The sequence below is a fragment of the Rutidosis leptorrhynchoides genome, chromosome 1 (genome assembly GCF_046630445.1).
Source record: "Rutidosis leptorrhynchoides isolate AG116_Rl617_1_P2 chromosome 1, CSIRO_AGI_Rlap_v1, whole genome shotgun sequence".
Classification (NCBI taxonomy): domain Eukaryota; kingdom Viridiplantae; phylum Streptophyta; class Magnoliopsida; order Asterales; family Asteraceae; genus Rutidosis; species Rutidosis leptorrhynchoides.
In genome coordinates, this window is record NC_092333.1 from 599,219,063 (window position 1) to 599,243,731 (window position 24,669).

Consider the following 24,669-nt stretch of genomic DNA (forward strand, 5'->3'; position numbering starts at 1 on the left):
GCTTTAATACTCGCGTGGTAACTATTGTTGTAAGAGAACTCGGCGAGAGGTAAGTGCTTGTCCCAAGCTTTTCCGAAATCAACCACGCAAGCTAGTAACATGTCCTCTAAGGTTTGAATTGTACGTTCGCTTTGTCCATCGGTTTGAGGATGATATGCGGTGCTCATGTCCAAACGCGTTCCCAACGCTTCTTGCAATGTACGCCAAAATCTAGAAACGAAATGGCCATCTCGGTCGGAGATAATCGATAAAGGTACACCGTGTCGGGCTACGATCTCCTTAATGTAAAGTTGTGCAAGTTTCTCCATTTTGTCTGTTTCTTTCATGGCAAGGAAGTGTGCGGATTTGGTGAGACGGTCAACAATAACCAAAATGGTATCATAACCGCCCGTCGTTTTTGGTAGCTTGGTGATAAAATCCATCGTTATCCTTTCCCACTTCCATTGCGGGATCTCGGGTTGTTGAAGTAATCCGGACGGTCTTTGGTGTTCGGCTTTGACTTTGGAACATGTCAAACACTTGGAAACATAAGTAGCTACGTCCCTTTTGATGTTCGGCCACCAATATAGTTGTTTAAGGTCGTGGTACATCTTATTGGAACCGGGGTGAATCGAGTATCGTGACTTATGGGCTTCATCTAAAATAAGGCTTCGTAGGTCCCCATAACTAGGCACCCAAATCCTTCCGGTGTAATATCGGAGTCTGGTCTCCCTAATTTCGAATCGAGAGACGAGAATGTTTAAGAGCTCGTGTGAAAGGTTTTCATCCTTGAGAGCCTCATCTTGGGCTACCCGGATTTGGCTATTAAGGTTGGTGTGAATGGTGATGTTTAAAGCTCGGACACGAAGAGGCACCGCTCTTTCTTTTCGACTTAAGGCATCGGCTACTACGTTTGCCTTCCCGGGATGGTAACGAAGCTCGCAATCGTAATCGTTCAAAGTTTCAATCCACCGTCGTTGTCTCATGTTTAGTTGCTTTTGATCGAAAATGTGTTGGAGACTTTTGTGGTCGGTAAAGATAGTACTCTTGGTTCCATAAAGATAGTGTCTCCACATTTTAAGTGCAAAGACGACGGCTCCGAGTTCGAGATCATGTGTCGTATAGTTTCGTTCATGAATTTTGAGTTGTCGAGAAGCATAAGCAATGACTTTCGTTCGTTGCATCAATACACACCCAAAACCATGTTTTGAGGCATCGCAATATACAACAAAGTCATCATTGCCTTCGGGAAGTGACAAGATAGGAGCGGTGGTTAGCTTCGTTTTCAAGATTTGGAATGCGGATTCATGTTCGGTCGCCCAAATGAATTTCTTTCCCTTGTGAGTCAATGCGGTTAGAGGACGTGCAACCAAAGAGAAATTTTCGATGAATCTACGATAGTACCCGGCGAGACCCAAAAATTGACGAATGTGAGTAGGAGTAGTAGGAGTCTCCCATTTGCTAATGGCTTCGATTTTCGTTGGATCGACTTTAATACCTTGGTCACTTACAACATGACCAAGAAATTGAACTTCCTTTAACCAAAATTCACACTTGGAGAATTTGGCATAGAGTTGTTCTTGTCTTAAAAGTTCAAGCACAAGTCGGAGATGTTGTTCGTGCTCTTCTTCATTTTTAGAATAGATCAATATGTCATCGATGAACACAATAACAAATTTATCGAGATACGGTTTGCACACGCGGTTCATAAGATCCATGAACACCGCCGGTGCGTTAGTGAGACCAAATGGCATGACAAGGAATTCATAACTACCGTAACGAGTTCGGAAAGCGGTTTTGGAGACATCTTCCCCCTTAACCCTCAATTGATGATAACCCGAGCGGAGATCGATTTTCGAATATACACAAGACCCTTGTAGTTGATCAAAGAGGTCATCGATGCGAGGAAGAGGATATCGGTTCTTAACCGTCAATTTATTTAGTTCACGATAATCAATGCACATTCGTAGGGATCCGTCTTTCTTTTTAACAAACAAAATCGGAGCGCCCCAAGGTGAATGGCTAGGTTGGATAAAACCTCGATCAAGTAGTTCTTGGATTTGACTTTGCAATTCTTGCATTTCAGATGGAGCGAGTCTATATGGTGCACGTGCTACGGGTGCGGCTCCCGGAATAAGATCGATTTGGAATTCAACCGGTCGATGAGGTGGAAGACCCGGCAATTCGTCGGGAAATACATCGGAATAGTCACTAACAATTGGCACATCATCGATGGGCTTCTCATCGGACTCGACTTTCTTAACGTGAGCAAGGATCGCGAAACAACCCTTACGGAGTAGTTTTCTAACTTTAATACACGAAACGAGGTTGAGTCCGGTGCAACTCTTATCGCCATAGACGATCAAAGGTTCACCATTCTCGATAGGAATTCGGATTGCGTTAAGATCACAAAGAATGTGAGATTTCGTTTTGACTAACCAATTCATACCGATTATTACATCAAAGCTTCCTAGTTCCATGGGTATCAAGTCAATTTCAAATTCCTTACCCAAAATGTTTATCGTACACCCCCGGTAATATGTGTCGGCACTTAATAGTTTCCCGTTAGCCACTTCAATGGTATAAGTGGTATCTAATGGAAGAGGTGGAGTGCTAAAAGAATGAGTCAAAGTCTTGGATGCAAAGCATTTATCGGCACCTGAATCGAATAAGCAAGAGACATGAATTGTTGAGAAGAAACGTACCCGTGACTAGTTCAGTGTCATCCCGGGCTTCCTCGGTGTTGATGTTGAAAGCTCGGCCGCGCGTATTGGTGTTATCTTTCCTTTTCGGGCATGCATTTCTATAATGACCCGTTTGGCCACATTCGTAGCAAGTGCCCGTCTTTGGTGCATTGGGCCACTTTCGAGCGACGGGAGTGGCACTTTTACAATCGTGGGCCTTATGACCAATTCCTTGGCACCGATGGCAAATTAGCTTGCCACATTCACCAAAGTGATGTTTGTTGCATTTGTTGCAAAGAGGTAGATTCCCGGCATAACCCTTCTTGCCGTCGGAAGTGAAAGATTTCTTGGCAAAGTTGTTGTTGCTTGATTGGGGAGCTTCCCATTTTCTTTTGTTGCCGCCCGATTTATCCTCGGCCTTAGGTGCCGGAACTACGATTTCGTCAACCGTTTCAATTAGTTGGCGAGCCATGTTCATAGCGGCTTGATGAGTAGTGGGTTTGGATGACATCACCCCTTGTTTGATGCTTTTTGGAAGACCGAGCATGTAGAGCTCAATCCTTTGAGATTCGGGGTTAACAAGATTAGGACACATCAAGGATAGTTCGGCGAAGCGTTGATTATAAGCTTTAAGATCGTTTCCGACCGCTTTCAAAGCTCTTAGTTCTTCCTCAAGCTTTCGGGTTTCTTCGCGCGGAAAATATTCAACAATCATCTTTTCCTTTAGATCGGCCCAAGAGAGGGCATGAGCTTCATCGGTACCCACCGATTGAACATAGGTGTTCCACCATGTTAGAGCAATTCCGGAGAAAGTGTGAGTGGAGTATTTGACCTTGTCTTGGTCCCGGCAACCGCTTATGCTAAAGACGGCCTCGGTTTGTTCAAACCAACGAGTAAGCACAACCGGTCCCCCGGTTCCATCATAAGTGTGGGGTTTGCACCCCATGAAAGCTTTGTAGGAGCACCCTTCGCTAGAGTTACCGGCTCCTTGGTTGTTGTTGTTGTTGTTGTTGTGGTTGTTATTATTATTGTTGTTGGATGAGTGACCGGCCATGGCCGCATCTACGGCGGTGGCTATCATCCGTTCGAGAGCTTGTTCGGGAGTTTCATTGCGGCGTACACGACGAGGAGCCATTGTTCCTTCAAGACACAAGAATATCATTGATTAGTATTCTCAATAATACTAACCGTGATATAGAATAAAGATAAAGAGAAGTTTTTCCTCGACTCGCCTTAAATTCTTTATGTCAAAATGTCAGAACGTTCATATGAGTCACCGTAATATAATCCCGGAAATTATATTACCCTGATTCATATGTGCATTATACATCATTTCATATAGTCAAGGTGGCGCGTCAATCAAATTAAACAACGTGAGATTAAGATGAACTAAGAGTAGATATGAGTTGAAGCGTTCGAGTATAAATGCACAAGTAGTCAAGTAATTCCTACTTCAAGTCTATATGCCGGTTGTAGTCTAGACTCACCAATGTACCCTATGACTCGGGGTTGACACTAATGAACTCTAAATCCCTACAACCAACGCTCTGATACCATCTGTAGCGACCCGACCAAATCATCATTGACGGCGCCTTCTACTTAGGTCCCGTTACGTGGTCATAAGTCTTTAAAACAACGTTTGACCAAAAGATATGTCGCATTCATTTCAAATGTAAAGGTTGTTCAAGTTTACAAGAATAGTTCCACCACAAGTTACGATACAAAGTTTTAAGTACAAATGAAACTTATGCGACACAATTTAAAAGTATCCAAAAGACGCTCCATGTATGCATATATACTCGACATCCAATGCAAGTATCAAAATAATGAGCGGAAGCATGTATCATGTATCGTTCAAGGACCTGAGAAAAACATAGAAATCTGTCAACGAAAACGTTGGTGAAATCATAGGTTTAAGTAAGTAAGTACAAGTGAACCACAAGATTTGCATCAACGAAATAATAGTAATACATTCCAAAAGTTTGTTTCACGAGCACCCAATTATCAAAGCTTAACATTCCATCCATTGTATACCCCATCCATAGTGCTAGAACAAACACTGATTCTCGAAAATATATTTCATCCGTAGACGGTAGCGAACCGTCAAAGATGAGGGTTGTCAACCCATATGGCCATATAACATAAGTTCTCGCTTACACCCGGCAAGTGTAACTAATGATAATCGAATTGAGGATTTTTGTTCTAAACTCGTATGTAGAATGTTTGTTTTCCCGTTCTTGTGTTCACTTAGTTCAAAAGAATCGTTTATGTTTTCTCATCCCAAATATAAGTTCAAAAAGAGTAAAAGTGGGACTATGATCTCACCTTTGATTGCAAGAGCGAAATAGTACTTCAACAAGTAAACGTGCAAAGAACAATGCTAGTCTCGACCTAAACAATTAGGTTGTATCAATAACGATAGTCACGAAGGGTCAAAGATGTTCAATTAGTCCTATGGCTCAATACGACTCGATTAATATAGCATGTGAAGCAAATTGTCAAGTTTCGTGCAAGATACAAGTATAAAAGCATGTTAGGAAGATTGCATAATTAATTGGTTAAGTTTGACAAAAAGTCAAACTTGGTCGGGTCAAAGTCAACGAAAAAGTCAACATGTTCGGGTCGGGTCCCGGACAAATTTTCCATGCTAATTATTCATATACAAGTATATTAAAACAAGTTTCATGTGAATCGGAGGTCGGTAGCTAGTCAAACATTTCACGTTAAAAGGGACATGGAGGTCAGAATCTGTCCAGGCCATTTGGCGCGCCGCGCGGGGTGTGGTGCGCGCCGCGCGACCTGTAGTTCAGCTATTTTTCTGTCTTTCAAACTATGCACGAGCCAAAACCAATTCTAACACCATTCTTGACCCGCAAACACTTATAACGCCTATCATACATCGTTGGAAAGGTATTTTGACGAGGAATGCAACTAAACACATATCATCAATCAAACTTCCACTTATAACAACCAAAAACCGCAATTAAACATTCATAATCAAAGTTCAAGTTCCAAAAACGCATTTTATGATTCGGGCAACCAAATTACATGTATATTATGCCGTTTCGAAGGTAATCAAACACACATTGCAACAAAACACTTAACAACAATATCTCATAGCATTTGACGCATCAAAAGTTCATGTAAAGCTCATCAAACCCTAATCCAAGTTTTCAAAATCATTAATCATGTTCTTGGAGTTTCCTTAATCAACCTATACATCAAAACGAAGCTAATGATACTAGTAACACTTTTAAAACATGCACTTTAACAATCTAACAACATTTGATCATCCAAAATCAAGGATTTAGCAAGTAATTTTCATATTGAACTAGTTACGCCAAAAACAACGAATCGAGCATACAAATTACATACACGACATCACAATGAGCCATAGACACTAATTAACAACTTTATAACTCAAAAATCTCAAGAACACATAAAATTAGTGATTTTAGAAAGTTACCCAATTGAGATGAAGTTGGTATCAAATTGAAGAGGATGAAGAGAGGATTCCAAATATGTAGTTTATTTTGTTGTAAGCCTCCTAGATCGAATTTAGATGATGATTGAATGAATTTGGAAATTGGGTGTGTTCTTGCTAGAGAGAAAGAGAGAGAGTGAGAGATGGTTGAATGGTGGTGATTGGGGTAGACTAGGTGACCTAGTCAACTAGTTTGCCCCGTGTCAATTTTAGTCCCTCGAGTTTGTAGTCGGGTGCGGAAAATACCTAAACGGAATATTTTAAAACGCGTATTAACGGGAGATGTTATAAACATATAACGGAGTTTAAATTAGTATAACAGAAAAGAAAACGGAAAAAGGTGGGATGTTACAATTGTCAACCAAACACCCACAAGTTTAATAATTCAAAAAGAGAATGCAAGTTTAATGTTTCATAAATTGTTTAACAAAATCTGCTCAAATGCATGCAGACACTTCTAACACAGCGGAAGCACCAAACAAATCAAGTACCTGTGAAAACATGCGAGTAAACTGTCAACAAAAATGTTGAGTGAATTATAGGTTTAAATAAACGAATAAACTTTAGACCACAAGATTTAAAATGTTAGAAAACATAAAACATTATTCCATTATCTATGAGCCACCTGGTAATGACTTAACCATTTATTTACCCTTGCTAAACATAATATATATACACCAAACAAGTGTATCTTCAAATAAATACGAAGTACTAACACATTCCGAATATAAATTGCTAGCGCGACTAGCTCGAAATGGGGCTGTCAAGCACGATAGATCTATCCATAGGATTCACATTCACTAGTAGAAACCAGTGATTACAGTTACCAGACTAGGGAATATTTTTGTTCAACTCATAATAAATAATTTAAATTTAATTGCCACTTGTGCCTAAACGTAAAACAAAATGCATGTAATCACATCCCAAAAATACTTTAAAAAGTATGAAAAACGGGACTATAACTCACCTTAAAGCAAATGAAGTAACCACAAAGAAAGCTAATAGCAAATGAAGTAAAGTGATCAAGAATGATCACAACGCCGACCTATAATAAAGCAGGTCGATATAAATAACTAACTTAGGTCAAGTCTTAGTATGATAGCTATAGTACTTGTTGCAAGTAAACATAGAACAACACACAACATGCTTCGATTTGATCAGAACAGCGTAAGGACATGTACTTTCTATTTTTAGAAAGTTTCTATTTTTAGTAGGTTTTCATTTTTGGAAAGTTTCTATTTTAGGAAAGTTTCTATTTTTGGAAAGTTTCCATATTTAGAAAATTGCTATTTTTGGAAAGTTATAAGTAAGGAAAGTTTCATTATTTAGAAAGTCAACTGTAAGTCAAAGTTAACCGAAAGTCAACTCAATAGTCAACCTTAGTCAAACATAGTCAACATTGAATTTTAAAGTATAAGTTATATTAATAATATAAGTTATAATATTATTTAAAGTCATATATGTATAATTAACTGAAAAGTCAACCTTGGTCAAACATAGTCAACATTGAATTTTAAAGTATAAGTTATATTAATAATATAAGTTATAATGTTATTTAAAGTCATATATGTATAATTATGTCATAACATAAGTTTAATTAAATTAAAATGAATTATTAAAGTTAACACAAGTTTAAATGATATAATTAATATAACATAAGTATTTAATTAATTAATTAATTAAATACTAATCATAATATAAGTATTATTAATTAATAATAAATTTTTAATCATATCATAAGTATTATTAATTAATAATGAATTATTAATCATATCATAAGTTTCTAATTATAATTATTAAATCATAAGTATTTAATAATTAAATTGTAATTAAATAATAACTAAGCCTTATAATAATTAAATAATTAATTAATCTTTATTATATGTCTTATTAAAATAATCTCATAACATAAGTTTAATACTTACCATAAGTATTTTCTCATTAATAATAAAAGTATTATTAATCATAAGTTTAATTAAATGTTTAATTAAATCATAAGTAATTACTAAATGATATAATAAATATATAAATCATAAGTCTTAAATTAAAATAATTACTTTTTATATCCTAAATAATTTATTAATAATAAAAATCATTATTTTATATCATAAGTTCCAATTTATAACCATAAGCGTTAATTAAAAGTTCATCGGGTCATAACTTGAGCCCCAGGAGTCCGTTTTCGGCGAGTCTTATATACATCTCCGCCTAACCAAACCACCCGAAACATTAGTGCACTTAATAACACCCCAAGAACAGCCACCAAGTCATGACCATCAGCCATATATCAACTTGGAGCTTTAATCCGTTCAAAAACAAGTTTTAGTCATAACAGGTGATCCGTGGCTCGGATTTCGATGACCCGAGCATGAATGTTCATCCAATCAGCAATCCTAACACACTAGCACACCCTAGAGACTCGAAAAATAGTCACAAAGTCGGAACAAACCTGAAACAATTTGTTTTTATATTTTGATTTCAAGAAAACACCATTTTAATCATATCTTAAGCTCCGAGAATCAAAATAACATGAATCCGGAGTCTAAAATTAATGTCTTAATGAGAGGAACAAATATAAACACTTTAATTTAACATTTACATCAGTTAATTTTACAAAAATGATCAAAAATACCGTTGTCCCAAATCAATCAAACCGAAAACATGAATTAACGAGTGATTCTACGCATACAAACAACAATACAACCACATACAATCATCGTGCTATCATAATAACATATAAATACAGAAAAATAACAGAAAAATCAAAAAGTTAGGGTTTATACCCTAATCAAGAATTGATTTATGTAGACGCGTAGAGAACGAAGAGAGGAATCCGGTTGTGTAAATGATTTGATGATCCAAGCTTTATTTTTGATGAAGGAAGGTGATGATGGTGATGATGGTTGGCGACGACCAAGGAGGGAGGGAGAGAAGGAGAGAGCAAAATTGTAATGCTAGGTTTAGAAGTGTGAAAGATGAAATGAAAAATAAAATGGAAAAAGGAAAACAAAAGGGGGATACCCCCTCCCCATTTGGTTTGACCGAATGGGTTATGGGGGTGGGCCCCATGGACCAATTTTTTTAAATGTTAAATTCCTTGTGGCCCGAATGCCCGAACGAAACCCGAAACGCGAAAACGCGACTACGCGATTGATTTTTCGGAGAGATATTAAATACGCAATGAAAAATATATATAAACACTATATATAATCATATGACATTAAAATATCATATTTAAAATAATCTGGATTTAAAAATCCCAAAAGCTTGACCGTTGGTTTGAAAACCGAAAAGATTCGCCGGATAGAAATCCACGATTCGTATAAACGTACATTTTAAAATATGAATACAAATATTCATTTAACACATATAAACGTACATTTTAAAATATGAATACAAATATTCATTTAACACATAATAATTAATATATTATTACTAATATAATAATATAGGTCATAAAATGACGTGACACGAATAACAATTAACGGACGTTAAATAATAAACGGTAAAAGATAACGGAAAAAGTAGGGTCGTGACAGATTAATGTAATCATTCGTGATTACATATAACCTCGTTAAATTCTCTTTTCTTTATCGTTTTTGCTAGTTTCTTCATATACATAAATTATTTTTCGTTTATTGTAAGTGAGTTTGTTGGTTGAATGTTGGTTAATGGACTAACCGACAAAGTTAAGTATGATGCTTAACCAAAGAATATGTTTTGATGATGACACATACATACGCATAAGTGATGATCGACATCTTAATATAAAACACCCAAGTTCACTAATCCATACTTGATCTTGCAAATGACCAAGTCAAACAAAACTTATAGAATGAAAATAAAGATCACTAAAATACACGGTCAAAGTACGGTCGACTGTACACTTAGCCGTAGAAGCCCAGACTGAATCTGCAACGTAGTTTTGTGAAAACAAGTTGCACGGATGACACCACGGTCAACCGTAGTGCGACCGCAGAATCCTCTGTCACCATTTTTGATTAAATTTAGTCAGACCACTTCCCGACATCTATAATTCATGAAACCTTTTTCAACACGCTTAGAATAGATGTCCTTTTCATACTCAATTGAGTCTTGGTCATAAAAACACTAATCTTGGTTAATTACACTTAATTACATCTTAATGACAAATTAACCATGATTAGGCATAACACATAAGTGTTAATCAATAACTTGTGATCTTAAAACTTGTCTAGACATTCTTAGGATGATCACCAAGTACCAACACACATAAGCTAATGTCACCAGAACACTAATTACAATTAAAGATTACTTAGTGACAAACTAAGGCTAAATGAAGAACAATACTTTTGAGTATAACTAGTAAAGACTTGTAATCGTATAACACACTTAGAAACATTTAAGATGGTCACCAAGTCCCAACTAGAGATTGCTCTTCCCTTGTGCATGTGTTGGACATTAATGTATACTTACACATTAATCATGCAATATGTCATATTGCAAGTAAGCTTGCTAAAGCTTAAACCATAGTGTTGTGCAAATATTCATTTTAGAATAACTATCTCTTGCTATATGAGAGTATAACTTGCTACTTGCTAATATGTTTAATACTCATTAATTTGCCAACTTGATTAACATGCTTGCTATGTGCTACTAGTTAGAATACTAGGATTCAAGTAACTAGTTTACTTCAATGAATTAAGTGTAAAGATGGTTCACAAAAGAATAATGGTCAATAATCTATTTGGTCTTGTCTAAGTAACACACTGTGTAACATGTCCAAGTGTAACTTAACATTGATGTCTTTATACACTTAATGTTGATTTAGAAAGACATCATTCAATTGATCTCTACTTAGTCTTAAAATGAATATGACTTGTGATTAATTGAGACTAGGAAGTTAATGACATGTTGGCTAGTCTTTAGATTTGAACCAAATGCATTAATGAACCTAAATCTTGACTAAAACTGAGATTACCCTAAATGTCAATCAACACACTTCTCTTAGAATGTTGGGTTTACCACATTTAGAGTGTTAGGTCATTATCACTCAATAAGACCAAATCTCACACACTTAATGCATAAAGTACTTGTATAAGATATTGGGTTTCTTTTGGAGGTGCTAGATGGAGTAAAGATCCCAAAATGTGGTGTTCAAATCTGAGTCAAACGGCTATACAATGGATATATATTTTGGACAGGGGTATGCGCGGTCGAACCGCGGTCGACCGTGCTGGTGACCGTGTGACAACGGCTAGTTTTTGAATCTAACTATAAATAGCAAGCATTGAAGAGCATTTGAAGCTGACCCTCTTACATATTTCAAAGGCTTATTTCCAGAGATCACAAGTGCTTTAATTACTACTCAAATGTTATCAAGCAAGAGAAGATTCTATGATCTTATAGATATAGAATTTGGTAGTTGTAAACTTACTAATCAAAATTATTTATCTTGTGAGTTTACTTAGTGTAATTTATGTCGTAGTATTGTCTTAGGATCATCATTGCAAAGTGTATGAGTCTTGTAACTTCAGTTAGTAGAAGCATAGGCTAGCTTAGTGATCTACTTCCTTAAAGGGACTTAGGAAGTTGATTAATCTTATTTGAAGATTAATACTTGTCCAAGGTGAAGACAAGTTGATCTAGGTTGGAGTTGGTCTTTCAAAGGGATAGAAAGATTAGGTTTGTTGTCTACCAAAGAAGTTGAAGACTTGTAAATCGGATCTCCACCGGGTTTGGAGAAGAGTGCTTAGTGAAGCAAGAAATCCTGATTAGTGTAATCGGGGAGTGGATTAAGGTGGATTAGTTAACATTTACCCGAACCACTATAAATCCTTGTGTCTATGTTTTTTACATTACTTTACTTATCATTTTGAGCATACACACCAGACACATCAAGTTTGAGTTAAATTGGTTGATCATAGTTAATCAAATTTGGTGATCAATCAAAAAAGTGTTAAAAACGTATTAAGTAACTATTCACCCCCCTCTAGTTACTTATATAGTTTGATAACCTAGAGTTATCAAGTCTTGTTAGGGCTCACGTGCTTTATTCCTAACACCATCGAGTATTCCTGATGGGCTGCATACGCGATAGTATGTGACCGGTCGGATTACTTGCTTTTCTGGAGTAACCCGAATAGGAAAACCTTACAACAAAATATGTGTTAGATATCATGTAAATTTGAAAATTGAAGTAAAATAAGTATAAGAAAAGCGTTTATGTAGTTTGAATTTAATAGATAACATGCAACTTTAAAGCACAGTACATTCGCTACTTACAAGCCATTTTTTCTTACGAAAATACAATAATATAAATAAACGGATTTAATGATCAACAAGTGGCAAACCGTCAACTCGTCAAGAAATATTAGTTCATAGTAATTGAACTATGAACACCAGACTCTCAATCAATAAATAAGAATTATTAGTGCAAGAATTGAGAGAACACGATAATGAAATATATAATTGATAATGTTGATCGTGCAAGAGATACAAGTTCAAAGCAAACCATCGACCCCTATTTATACAGATAAGCACCAAATCTAAAGATTTGGTTTCCAAAACAACTTAGCTATAAATAAGGTAAAGATAAAGTCAAAAACTAAACAAATATGCAAATAACTCTAAAGTTAATCTTCTGGAGATAAAACCGAATCAAAACAGATCTTCTTAAACTTTAAACATATCTCCAGAATATTCCTTAGCTTAGGCATCAAGAAATCTCAAACCGTTGACTTCAGTAAACACCAGAGTCTGCAACTTCAGACTCTAAATCTCCAGATTCTAGCATGCTTTTGACTCATCAGATTTTCATTTTCCCAACAATCTCCCCATATCTGATGATGTCAAAATAACCTGTACACCTAATTAACCACCTTAGCATACTCCTTTTCGATAAGCTTACATTTGTTCTTCATGTGAGGAATTTTCTTCAACATGGATAGCTTGCTATACAAGTGATTCAACAATTGAACCCTAAAAGGAAGAGTTTGCTATGTCTCACATCTGAATAATAAACTGATCAACATCTCAATACCAGCCCCTTCAAACTGATCAACCCTAATCAACATCCTTTGATTTCCATTTGTCTTAAACATTAAACCATCCAAATACTCAACATACTTATCATCAACAAACTCTAAATGTTCAGGGACAGCATACCTTTCAACATGTCCCTTAGCTCTTCTTTCTTTCATCTCTAAATCAAACATTCCACAAAATACCTCATAATCCTTAAAACTTATAAACCCTTCTTCAAACACCAAATGTACCAGCATATAAACTCTCTTCAACACTTCTTTCACAATAACTTGATCTCCTGCACACTCTTTGATACACACAGCTATGTCTTTCCATTCATAAAAACCCAAACGAATAATTTGATTTTTTTAACTCTCAACCTCCTATCTGGTAAGTGTGTCATTGTTAGCAGTAGAGTTACACCTTCAAATTCAGATTTATCAACCTCAACCTTGACAACATCACCTTCATATCTTCTGAATCTAAATCTCTTGTTCATCTGAGCCCTTATATCACCCTCTGTCCTTTGCATAGCAGCAACCACAATAGCACTAGAACTCCCCTGAATATCACCAACACCACCAAACATTTGAGTATCACCAACACCTCTATCAGTTATATTCTCCCCCTCAACCTAATGCTCCCCCTCAATTTGAGCTCTCTTTGATTGCTCCCCCTCAACATTTGCAAAACCTGCATCTGTAGTACCTGCATCATCTGACCTCTTTCTTTTCTCCCCCTTTTTGACATCATCTAAAGGCAGAGAAGATATGACCTTCTAAATTTCAGTCTGTTGATTCTTGAGGGAACAAATATCAGAAGCAAACCCAGTAAAGCATTGTCTCAGTTCATCAACACCAACCATCCTTTTCTCCAGCTCAGCCAACCTGTGATTAATTTCTGCAACAGACCCTGAACCACTTGCACTAGTCAACCCCAGCATATCCCCAACCAACCTCCTTACCTCCAACAGCTCATCTTTTGAAACAAAATTATTATTAAAGTTAAGATTATTAATCTTAGACTGCACACCAGAGAGCTTGTCATCAAACTCCTTAGTCAACTTGGTCAAAGCCTGATGTAGGCCAACCATGGTGACTGATGCCTCAGTCTGAGAAGTAGTGACAGAAGATAAGGGTAGGGTTGGTATGTCCTCACAGCCTTCCTGTTATAAAGAAAGCTGATCCTTGGACATAGAAGATTTTGAGGCCTGTATCTCACCCTGTGACATGAGTGTGATATTGGCAGCCTGTGCAAGTATGTGTAAGGATGGAATATTTAGAGTGAGTAGTGGCATACTTGAGTCTAGGGTAGCAGTTGGCTTGGTCATTTCAGTAGGTTGTTGAATTTAGTTATTTGAGTCCAGGATTGGGACTTCTTCATATAAGTCAACTGAGTGGGTTTTCTCAGTGACTGTAATGTGGGTATCCAAGCTAACTAACCTACCAGGTTCAGGTTGGGTTAAAGCACTCCTCTCACCAACCTCTAGCAGAGGTGGTGGAGCAGTACGTGCAGCACTCTTCCTAGTGAATCTTTGAGGTAAATCCACAAGTGCTGTAGAATCTAAGGTTTTAGATATGGTGGTATTCTCAGTATGAACTGGTGGGTTCATAAGGTGGGTTGAGTGGATAATTTGTTCTTCTGCAGTGGGTGAAGATGGGTTAGAGTGAGGTGGGATTTCCTCACCCATGTCTTCAGCCTGCTCTGTTTGGAAAACAACATGGAGTGGAGTTTGTGTGGGGGTAGAATTTGATTGCTCAGATTCTAAAGATGGTTGACCATTATTGTGATCTCTTGCAGACCCTGATTGCTCAGATTCTGAAGAAGATGCCCCTGCAGACCCTGATTGCTCAGAATCTGTAGGTTGGTCTGCATGGCCAAGATTGACCCAATGCAAAATAACAGGAGTAAGAGCTACCTCTTGATCATCAATGTGGCTCTGAAACATTCGGACACTATATTCTGGAATAAAAGTATACTCATACACATGAAACACTTTAAGTCCATCATACAAAGCAGGTGTCATTGCTTGTTCAAACATTAAACTTAAAAACCTGATAAAAGGCACATTATGATCTCTTGGAGTTTTTTCAGTGAGAACAAAGAGCTCATTGAAGATTAAACGAGCAAAATCAATATTCCTTCCTGTGACTATTGCATGAAACAGATGTGCCTCATAATCATTAACCTCAGTCAGACTACCACATTTGAAGCTCAAACTTCTAATGACATTCGATAACAAAAACATCCACCTAGGAGAGAACATACTAATCTTAACAGAAGAATTAGTTACAGGCTGACCAACCATAGGAAAACAAGATCTCACAGCAGACCTTGATACAGTTCTAACAAAGTTATCCTGTACAGGAAGATTCAAAGCAATTCTTAAATGATTTTCTGTAATAGTTAAAGAATTGTCACCATCTCGATAAGTGCTAGTGATAGATCTATCTTCTCTGTTTCCAACACAGGTATACCAAAATTCGCCTAACATCTCTGGAAACATGATAGTTGTCTTGAAGAAAGCCTCCTTTAAAGGATGATTTCGCATGAACAATACCAAATCCTCATACCCTTCATTGGCAAAATTCGCAGGAATAGTAGCACAAGCAACCCTATTGTTAGCCAAAACCTGCACATTCTTCTCTCCTCTGATTTCCTTTGCCCTAATCATGTTATCAGTTGGAACAAGAACAAAAGGAATGAACTTCGTATTTGCCATTAGCTTCAATCCAAAAACTTGCAAGAACACGAGTGAATAATGAAAATCGAGAGAGGTTTTGAAGGAGATGATGATCGAATGAGAGGGATTAGGGTTTATGTTTGAAGATTAATTTGAAGAAGATTTTGAAGAAAGAAAATTAGGGGAAATATAAATACCTCTGACACAAAAATTTCAAAAAGTTACCATTAACCCCCTTCAAAATTTAACTTTTTACTTTATAAACCCGAATAAAGAAAACCTTTATTGACCAAAGAAGGAAACAAGTTTACAGTAAAAATACACAAACAGAGTAAACATTTCCAGACTCTAAATAACATGGTGTCATCCAGACTCTGAATGTGACGTAATCCAGACTCAAAATGTTTTTTTTTTTTTCAACAACAGTTTAGAGAGTATCATCACTGGACAATATTTCAATTGATGGATTTAACATGCCAAGTTGTCCAAGAAGATAAAAATGCCTTTCCTCAGGAAGTGTTTTAGTGAAAATATCTGCTAATTGATCCTTAGTACCAATATGCTTTAAAAACACTTTGCCCTTCTCAACACAATCCCTTATAAAATGATGCCTGATTTCAATATGCTTGGTTCTGGAGTGAAACACTGGATTCTCAGTAATAGCAATTGCACTTTCATTGTCACACATTATTGGAGTTTTTAGTCAATGTTAACCCAAAATCCAAAAGTTGATGTTGCATCCAAAGTAACTGAGCACAATAACTTCCTGCAGCAACATATTCAGCTTCTGCTGTGGAAGTGGCCACATAATTCTGCTTTTTACTAGACGAGCTGATCAATTTTTCACCTAGCAATTGACATCCACCAGAAGTGCTTTTTCTGTCTAATTTGCAACCTGCATAGTCTGCATCTGTGTAACCAATTAGATCAAACCCTGAGTCTTTAGAGTACCAAAGACCCAGGTTAGGGGTACCTTTTAAGTACCTAAAAATTCTTTTCACAACTTTATAATGAGAATCCCTAGGATCTGATTGGTAACGTGCACAAAGACATGTAGCAAACATTATATCAAGTCTACTAGCAGTTAAGTATAGCAAAGATCCAATCATACCTCTATAGGTTGATTGACAAGTGAGTTTCCCAGATTCATCTTTATCAAGCTTTTCAGAAACACTCATTGGAGTTCTTAAAGTAGAACAATTTTTAAAACCAAATTTAGTTAACATGTCAGAAATGTAGTTACTTTGGTTAATAAAAATGCTTTCAGAACTCTGTTTTATTTGCAACCCAAGAAAATAGTTTAAAGTACATAAATTACTCATTCTATACTCTTCAGACATAATGTCAGAAAACCATTTTCTTAAGTGTGGATTAGTAGACCCAAAAATAATGTCATCAACATAAATTTGAACAAGTAACACATCACCTTTGTCCTTTTTGATAAATAAAGTCTTGTCAATGGCTCTTCTAAAAAAATTCTTTTCTAGAAGAAATGTTGACAAGGTATCATACCAGGCTCTGGGAGCTTGCTTCAAACCATACAATGCTTTCTTCAACCTGTAAACATACTTAGGAAATTTCTTACTTACAAAACCAGGAGCTTGTTTCACATACACCTCTTCTTGCAATTTGCCATTCAGGAAAGCACTCTTCACATCCATTTGAAAAACCTTAAAATCTTTGTGAGCAGCATATGCCAGAAATAGTCTAATAGCTTCAATTCTAGCAACAGGAGCAAAAGTCTCATCATAGTCTATTCCTTCTTCTTGTTTATACCCTTGAGCAACCAACCTTGCTTTATTTCTAATTACAATACCATCTTTATCAACCTTGTTTCTAAAAACCCATTTTGTGTCTATTGCAGTTTTATCAGCAGGCTTTAGAACCAATTCCCAAACATCATTCCTTTCAAATTCTGTTAATTCTTTAGTCATAGCCTCAACCCAATCATTGTCAGCCAATGCTTCAAATACTTCTTTGGGCTCAATTAGTGAAAGAAAATAAGAAAATAAGCATTAATTTGCTATAGCAAAATCAGACATAGGTGTCTGAGCAGAAGAATTAGGTTTAGGCAAACCAGTAGAATCCATAATATAATCCTCAAGATGCTTTGGAGAGACTACATTTCTAGATGATTTTCTAGTAGGAACAACAGGATCCACAGTGGTATTTGATGACTGATCACTTCCTTGAATAACAATAGGCTCATCTTCTTATGGAACTTCTACTGTATGAGTATTATCTGCAGATTCATTTCTTAACCCAGACACGTTAGGTTCATCTGACTCAGACTCTGAATCCAGAGTCTGAACACTGTTCCCAGAAATTAAATTTGACAATTCACCAAGTGTAGATTGCTCAGTGCTGGATGTCTGATCCATTTCTATAGAACTTTCATCAAAGGAAACATTAATGGATTCTTCAATCTTCATTCTCCTCTGATTATAAACTCTATAAGCTTTAGAAACATAGAATATCCTATAAATACACCTTCATCAGATTTTGGCCTCATCTTATGAAGCTGATCTCTTTGATTTAAAATATAGCACTTACACCCAAATACATGGAAGTAATGAATAGTAGGCACCTTTTTATGGTATAACTCATAGGGAGTTTTGCCATGTTTCTTCACAATCAAGGACCTATTTTGAGTATAACATGATGTGTTGACTACCTCTGCCCAGAACCTTAGAGAAACATTTGATTGGCATAACATGGTTCTGGCTGCTTCAATAAGGGTTCTATTTCTTCTTTCAGCAACTCTGTTAGGACCCCGAGGTTGTATAGTGTTAATGTGAAATAAGCTTAATTGAAGGTTCCTTAGAAGAGGGCTATATAAGGAACCTAAGTAGTCCTAATTAGATAGCCATTGCATTGTAACTGAGTTCTAGAAGCTGTGGAATGTAATTGTACCGATTCTCTCTAATACCGAGTCTCATGCTTACATACCGAATCTCTCTTTATCTTATCATTTCTCTCAATCTCAACATGATCTGACCTATCATTTGGTATCAGAGCTTCCAGGAAGTGATTCTACATCACTATATCGATCCAGAGATTATAGATTATAGAATCTGAATACTCTCGGTATTTTGAATCACATTCGGTATTATCAAATTTGATAATCTGACATTCAGATTCTTGTGATAAGTTCAGCGAAGGTGCATTAGGTATTTTAGAAAGAGTTTCGATCATCATTACAGCTTTTTAACTTCAATTATGGAGAATCAAGTTGATTTTTAGAGTTTGTGGCTAAAACTCTCGGTATTGCTTAATTCAAGCTTGATTCTGGATTTTTGTGAAGATTTAAGGATTCAGTTGTGTTCGTGAGGTGTTAAATCACATTTCTGACGGTTCAATTTCTTCAATTCATCAAGTTTTGAAGATTTGATCAACACTCGGTATCGTAACTGTCATACCGAGTCTGCTTCATTACTTAAATTCATCTTAAGTGTTGCAGATTGTGGTGTGATTGTGATTCTATCACATTCGGTTTGATTATACGCAGCTACTTGGTGTGGTTTGAGAAAGGATTCTATCATATTTCTAAGTTTTAAACTTAGACTCGGTATTGTCAACTGCTACAGTTGACATTCGGTATCCTATACTTTCGGTATCTTTAATATTTTGTGTGATACTAATTTGTTTCCTTGTGCAGCAAGGTTACAGAATCTAATTCAAAAGGATTGAATTGAGTTTGAACTTCAAATTCATACAGAATCTGACTACCGAATCAAATACAGAATCTGAGTTTCTGTATCACTTAATCCATTGTTTTAAGTTGTTACAGGCTACAATTCTTGTGATTACCGAATCTATACTGAATCTGGGTATGTCTCTTGTATTTCTGATCAGTTTCTTTTACAGAATCTGATATACAGAATCTTTACCGAATCTGCTACAGTACCGAATCTGACACAGAATCTGACATTCTGATCAGATTTTTGTGATTTTTTCATCTTAGATTTGTGTAATACGGAATCTTTACCGAATCTACCTCATTTTCAAGATGTCTACTCAAGATACTTTAATCATTGGATCAGATTCCCATCCTCCAGTGTTGTTTGATGGAAAGTACACTCAGTGGCTTCATCGTATCACTCAGTACATAGACTATAAGGGTGAGAAAGCAAAGTACATTTGGGCTTCTCTGAGAGATGGTCCAGTTGTTGATTATCATCCGGATACTGGTATGCCAATTCCAGTCTATGAACTTTCTGGTGATAAGCGTGAGAGAGCTCAGGGTGACATAGAGGCAAAGAATATTGTTATGCAAGCTATCCCGTATGAATTGTTTGAAAATGTTGATAGCAACACAACAGCAAAAGATATATGGGATGAGATCAAACGACAGCAAGAAGGTTATGACATGTCAGACGTTACTAAATTGAATAAGGCTCTGGGATTCTATGAAGATTTCAAGCAGGAAACTGATGAACCACTCAAGGATACCTATCGTCGTTTCAATGGTGTTCTCAATGAGTTGAAAAGGTGCAAGATCATAAAAGTAAATGCTGAAGTTAACATGAAGTTTCTAAAAAACCTCAATGCTGATTGGCTTCCTTATGGAACCATTGTTCGATCTACTAAAGAGATTGACAAGTTGACTATTCATGAGCTTGTTGGAGTTCTTATGCATTACCAACCTGAAGTGTCTAAACTTCAAGAAGGAAGGAAAGAGTCTTCTCCGGGCGATCCACTTTCCCTAATTGCCAAAAAAAAGAGCAAATTGTTGACGTCTTCCAAAAGCTTGTCCAAGAAAGTGCTTGTAGAAGAATCAACTGATTCAGAAGATTTGAATCTTTCTGATGTTGATGATTCTCACCTTGAATTAGTTAAGATGGTAGCCATGTTCACAAAAGCCTTGAACAAACACAAGTTTAAAGGCAAATCAAGCAATCAACGCAAAAACTCGTCATCTTCCTCGTACTACAAGAAAGCTGATCAATCTAAACAACAACGTGCTGATGATTCCAAGAAGGAAGATTCAATTTGTTTCAATTGTGGCAAAGCTGGTCATTACTCTCGTGAGTGCAAGATGCCTAAGAAGAAGGACGCAGCTTACTACAAGAAGAAAATGTTGATGGCTAAGATTGTGGAAACTGGGAGAGAGCTAAAACCGGTTGATGATACTTGGTTTAACTGGACTGACGATTCAGATTCAGAGGTGGAACATGCAAATGTTTGCAAGGTGACAAAGCTCATCAAAGCTAAGCAAGCAATGGAAAATTCTGACTCAACATCCGATGATGATGAGGTACAATCAACTGAAATCTCACCTGATTTTATAAAAATGCAAAATGACTTGATGAAAATCTGGTCTCAATGTCAAAAGAAGTCAAAGGCTTAAAATCTGAAAACAAGGTTTTAAAAGATAAAATCAAAATGAATGAGACCAGACCTTCCTCATCCAAATTGCAAACGGATGTGCAACAATTGACTCTCCAACTCAACTCTACGGAAACTGAGTTGGAAGATCTGAAAAAGACAATTCATCCAATTAAAGTTGAAAGAACTGATTATCGTTTAAAATCGGAACGACTTGCAGAAAAAGTTCAATTTTTAGAAAAAGATCTTTCTGATTTGAAAAACCAACATGAACCCACACTTTCAAAACTAAACAAGAAAATCGTTCAATTGGAAAACACCATAATTGAAAAGAACACTGAAATTTCTTTATTGTCAAAAGAATCTTTTCAAATGAAAGCTCAACTTGCTCGATATGAGGAAAAACTCTATCGAACAGAGCAATCCAAAGCTATCATGGATATGGAACTTTCAAAATAAACGATTTTCATGAATAGACCAAAAACCATTCATGGTGAAAAGTGGGGGTTGGGTTATGAAGATCCGAAAATTTTGGAAGATGCTTCCAAAAAGATTCCAGGATTATATCATTCTGATTATTTTCAAGCCGGTTTACCATCGCATTTTGTACATGCTTCTGATGCTGATTTTGATGATATTATTGTAAATCGTAAATCTAGGAAATACCATCAAATTAGCTTAATGTATGAAAAAATCAATGCTAAGATAGGTAAATCGAATCCTGATTTCTTTCTGATCCTCGGAATAGCCATGAGGGGGAGATAGGAGTAGATGGAGAATATCTAACGGTAAAAATTTCAACTAAGGGTGGTGGTGTAAGGTCTTCATCAGCTTCACAAGCTCAACAAGTTCAGATGGAATCAGAAATGGTTACTACACATGATGAAATTGATGATAAGGAGCCTGAGCAAGTTATAATTCCAATTGTTCATAATGAGGCTGATAGTGGACTGGTAGATGAGGATTTGAACTTGAGTGATTTCTATCTTGAAGAGACGGATGATGATGGATTTGTCATTCTAAGCAAGTTATCATCAGTATCTTCAATTCCGGAAGATGTAGAGATTGTAGATGAAGAGAATCCTGAACCAGTAATAGAAAGTGATGATGAAATGGATTCTTCTGATGACGATGAAGACAATCTTTATGTTAATCCAAATGAAGATGAGATCTTTGATCATATTGAAGATGATGATGTTCCAAATAATGATGCAACATATCCTACTGGTCATTCATCAAATTCTACACCCTCATCGAGTTCAAATCCAACAAATGCTAATGAAAGTTCAACTTCTGGTACATCTACATCAAGTGAAACAGTGAATTCCAGATTCAAATACAATCATGGAATATTCTTTAAGAATCAGGAGCAAAGATTATTGTTGGGAGTAGAACATGATTTTATAACGTTACGAAACACATTCATCGAAGAAAATGCTTACAAGATCTTTCGCATCAATGAATTACCAAGGAGTAAAAGGTTTACTTATATAGGTTCACGATTGCTTCCAGCAAGTGAAAGGAATTGGTATGAGTTTATGTGGAGAAAACATATCAACAAAGATGAAGATGATTTGTGGCTTCAAAGAAAATATCGTATTTCAGAAGTGTTGAATATTACTCGAGTCGGAGTAGAGATAAGCAAAAAGAAAGACGTCATCAGTCAGTTCCACGTTATCAGAGAAGATGAGAAAGAGTACAAGTTCACTAAAACAGATTTTCATAATCTAAAAAAGACAATTCATCCCATTAAAGTTGAAAGAACTGATTATCATTTAAAATCGGAACGACTTGCAGAAAAAGTTCAATTTTTAGAAAAAGATCTTTCTGATTTGAAAAACCAACATGAACCCACACTTTCAAAACTAAACAAGAAAATCGTTCAATTGGAAAACACCATAATTGAAAAGAACACTGAAATTTCTTTATTGTCAAAAGAATCTTTTCAAATGAAAGCTCAACTTGCTCGATATGAGGAAAAACTCTATCGAACAGAGCAATCCAAAGCTATCATGGATATCAAACTTTCAAAACAAACGATTTTCATGAATAGACCAAAAACCATTCATGGTGAAAAGTGGGGGTTGGGTTATGAAGATCCGAAAATTTTGGAAGATGCTTCCAAAAAGATTCCAGGATTATATCATTCTGATTATTTTCAAGCCGGTTTACCATCGCATTTTGTACATGCTTCTGATGCTGATTTTGATGATATTATTGTAAATTGTAAATCTAGGAAATACCATCAAATTAGCTTAATGTATGAAAAAATCAATGCTAAGATAGGTAAATCGAATCCTAATTTCTTGAAAAATCTTGTTGAAACTGAAAAGAACATGCAACGTGAAGATTATGTGCCTAAGCGTAGACTGGTTTATATCCCAACACTCATGCTAGAGAAATACATTTTAATGCTTGAGAATGAAGTGTTTAACAAACCTAGTTCTAGCATTACTGCAATAGATGAGGTGTTTGATGAACCAATTTTTGATGTGAAACTAATTCTACCAACTTTACCTGCATGTCCAGATGATGTTTTTCGTGAAGACCTAGCACATGAACTAACTGTCTTCTTTGAGACAGATTCTCTAGGTCAAAATTCTTTAGATGAAAAAGTAGAACCTCAGGATGAACGAAACATTGAACCTTTGATAGATTTTGAAAGTCAACTTGATCCTTTGCATGATTATTACTTGCATTTGCCTGATGTACGTAATTTGAATCGTATAGTAGCTCAACTTGAACAGGAGAATATTGACTTGCAACTTAAGTGCCAATCATTAGAACAAATGCTTGCTTTGAGTGATAAATTGCCTTCACTGCCTAAGAAAGAATGTACTTATGCTTTTAAGGAGGGTGAAGTGATAGTTTCTGCTGAAGAATTATGTCTTGAGATTAAAAGCTTAAAACAAAAGATAATTCAAATGAAACAGGCTAACATACTTAAGCAAACGTCTAATGTTGCAACCAATGTGCTTGAATGTACTGGTGGGATTACTAAGAAGGGGAAGGGAACAACAACATCTAAGGATGTAAAACCCATTACTATTCTTAAAAATCCTCTACGTTCTCAATTTGGAAATTATGGTTCGAAAGTTGTTTCTACAACTCAGTATATTGTTAAAAAGGTTCATTCTCCAAATGGTTCTGTGTTAACTAAAAAGATTCCTATGATTCCTGTGACAAAAACTTCAAAAGCGAGTCTTTTAAAGAAATCAGTTAAGTCCACAACACACACAAGTTCTAAACCTGATTTAAGTGAGTATGATGCAAAAGAATGTACAATCAAATTGGAAATTCTGCAAAATCAGTCATCTCATGTGTCAACTGAAAAGTTTGGACGTCTAACTAACAAAGGTGTTTTTCGTGTCACAGGTCATAATCCAAACTTGAATTACAAATCTGTATGGGTTCCTAAGTCCACGACTAAGAAAGTAGCAACCAAACCAAAGCAATCTGCTAGTCGGCCTAGGAAATCATCTCATGTTTTTCAATTTTCGTCTGTG